The sequence below is a fragment of the Dasypus novemcinctus genome, chromosome 23 (genome assembly GCF_030445035.2).
Source record: "Dasypus novemcinctus isolate mDasNov1 chromosome 23, mDasNov1.1.hap2, whole genome shotgun sequence".
Taxonomy (NCBI): Eukaryota; Metazoa; Chordata; class Mammalia; order Cingulata; family Dasypodidae; genus Dasypus; species Dasypus novemcinctus.
Genome location: NC_080695.1, coordinates 709,164 through 712,211, shown reverse-complemented (window position 1 = coordinate 712,211; position 3,048 = coordinate 709,164).

Below are 3,048 nucleotides of genomic sequence, written 5' to 3'. Positions count from 1 at the left end.
CTGGAGCTGCACCCTCACTTCAAAGCCATCAGCCTCACCCCCTGCAGACACTCTGGCACCGCAGAGGCCCGGGGCTGCCCCAGGGCAGGCCCAGTCCTGGACACTGCCCACCCAACCTGGGCCCCCACCCACCTCCTCAAAGGGGGGACCCCCAGGCCCGAGGAGTCACCCATTTCAGTGAAGACCTCGTCCTGGCCTGCCCGCGGCCCCTGGCCCTCACTATCGTCCACGACGTCCCCCAGCCGGTCCCCCAGCACGTCTTCCTGGCGGAGACCCTGAGCGAGGCGGGGGGGGGGGGGGGTCGACCGGCCTGATGGCCCCCAAGAGCACCTCGGGGGCCTCCAGTTCTGGCAACGTCCCCGCCCCCCTCACAGACAGGCTGGCGTTGACCTTGGGGTGCCGGATGCCCTGAGTCCCCCTCCTCAGCCGGTCGTGCTCCTAGAGCCTCAGCTGCCCACCTGGACCCTAAAGGCACAAGCTTCCAAATCTTCCCTGGTGGGGGGAGACCAGAAGCTTCTCAGAGGTGCTGGCTGGGGGTGGGGACCCGGGCTCAGTGCAGCAGCGGGGACCCCTCAGGGCCCGGGAGCCAGGCACCCACGAGCAGGTGAGGGGCCAGTCCTTGGGGATGGGGCCCCGAGCAAGCTCGGCTCAGTTCAAAGATGCACACCCTGCCTGTTCCTGTACTCCCCTGCCCCGTACCCCACCCGACATGGAGCACCCCTTGGAAGCCACTCACGGCTCCATGCAGTGGGCGGCGGTCAGCAGCCACTGGGGGTGCACGAGGGAGCCCCCACACACGTGCTCCCACTGCCGAGAACTTTGATCATAGAACCTCAGGCTGACCTGCCAGGGGGACTTCCTGCCCGAGACGTCACGTCCCCCCACGATGCCCCCAGCTCGTGCCCCGGGCCAGGATCTGGGGGAGCAGGTCGAGGGGGTGTCAGGGACCCAGGCCACGATCTCCCCAAGCTCGGAGCAAGCCAAGCTCTTCCCCGCTTCCCGGCAGCTGCTCCCAGGGGCCCAGACAGCCAGGGCGGTGGTGGGGGTCAGGACTCACCTGGGGTCACGGGCACGGGGCCCCCCAGGCAGGGCGGGGCCAGGAGCAGCAGCCGCAGCATTGGGGAGAGGCGGGCGGGGAGCACTCGGCCTCTGGGGGGACGAGACGGGGGCAGCTTCCCTGGGACGGCACGCTCTCCCCCGCCTCCAGGCTCAGCCCCCTTATCTCCCCAGCGCAGGACGTGGGCACGGCCGGGCACCCTGCTCTGGGGAGGGGGAGACCTGTGGGGGCCGATGGCCTTTCTGACAGGGTCCAAACACGCCTGCGCTGCCCCAGCGCACCGGGCAGGGCCGGCTCCCGCGGCGAGGGGCGGACCCCGCGTGGGCCTCCTGCAGGACGCGCTCTTAGTGGAGGGGACGGGCATGGCAAGCTGAGGCTCATGGGAAATATGGGGTGACATGGGGTGCCCCTTGGGTGAAGGCAGGAGACCCCTGCCCTGACCGGCATGTCCCAGCTCACCTGTTCCTCAGGGCACCCGTCACCTTGGGAGCTCAAAAGCAGGTCCCACCCCCATGGTGGGGCAGTGGGGCGTCGCGGTGTCCACCCCAGGCAGCGGACCTGCAGTGGCCCAGGCCCTGAGCACGGACTTCCAGGGGTGGGGCCCCAGTCACGTGACCACACTCAAGCTCCAAAGAAGGGGAGAGGCTCCGCCCCCTCCCTAGACCCCCGAAACGGGGGGGTGGGGGGAGACTCCATGGCAGGGCTCCCAGACAATGACTAGGGTCCTCTGAGCCCCATCCTGTGCCTGGGCCAGAGTCCCCCATACCCAAGGGCGTCTCTGACCACGAGTCGCTGGGGCAGGGCCCCGTGAGGCCAGGGCACCCTGTGGACAGCTGTGTCGGACAGGCTGGGGTGGGGTGCGGTGGCTCGGAGTTCCGAACCCCAAAAAACACGAGGTGATCTGAACCCATTCCCGTGGGGAGAGCTCCCGTCACCAGGGCCTTGGGTGGGGGCTCAGGGAGGGGTGGGCAGTGGAGTCAGGGGGCGGCTTCATCCAGCTTCTGAAAAGCGCAGGGCGGGGGCACAGAGGGAGCCTTGGGGGCGGCCAGAGCTGGAAACTGGGAGACAGGGGGAGACGCCACCACGGGCATCGCCCCGTGACGGGAAGCCGAGCCCGAGGCCCGCCGGGGGCCGCCCGCAGCGCCGCGGTGTTCCAGGGACAAAGCACGGCCTCCTGCGCGCCTCAGACCCAGCCCAGCGCTGCTGTCGCATGGTACTGATTTCAGCACCCAGGAAGCAGCACGGTTCACGGTCCCGGGAGGGGGCTGCTGCCACGACCCACCCCTGAACGTGGCGCTGTGCGCAGGCGGAGGCTGGCGGAGCCGTGAGCTGCGCCGCGCTGAGGCCCTGGCCACGCCCGCGGTGGGGACAGCAGGACCCCTCTCCTGTCACCAGCTTCAGAGTGGGGACTTCAGGACTCGATGACGGGGGCCTCGCCTTGTAACTGCAGCTCGTGCCACGGCTGGTTTTGCTGTTACACTTGCCGCTTCGCCTATCACCAACCTGTGCCCAAATCGAGTCCCCGGTGCACTGAGCGTCCAGGCCTCTCAGGGCAGTCCTCGGGGGCTTCGTGACCCCTGCAGGTGACCCTCGTTGGAGGCACGTGGGAGACCGGGTGCTGGGACCAGATTCCCCTGAGCAGCTCTCTCGGGGGCTCCGGGCCCCTGTCTCCTACCCGCCCCCGCCGCTCCCCACACGCAAGATGGCAGTGGGAGGCCAGAGGGAACGCCCAGGACTGCGCACCCCGGACGAGAGGCGGGCGCCCAGTGTCCCTGGTTCAGCTCAGGGTGGGGTGGGAACAAGGAAAGGCCCACAGAATCCTTCCCACGGAGAGAAGCAGGAGCGCCGACGCGGCCCCAGCTGGCCTCGTGGTCTTTCAGCTACAGCTCCGCGTTTTGTGCCAGTGTAAAAAACTTTTTCCCTTTGACCAAAAAAGACAGAATTAGAGAGAGAGAATGAAAGAAAGAAAGAGAGAAAGGAAGGAAGGAATA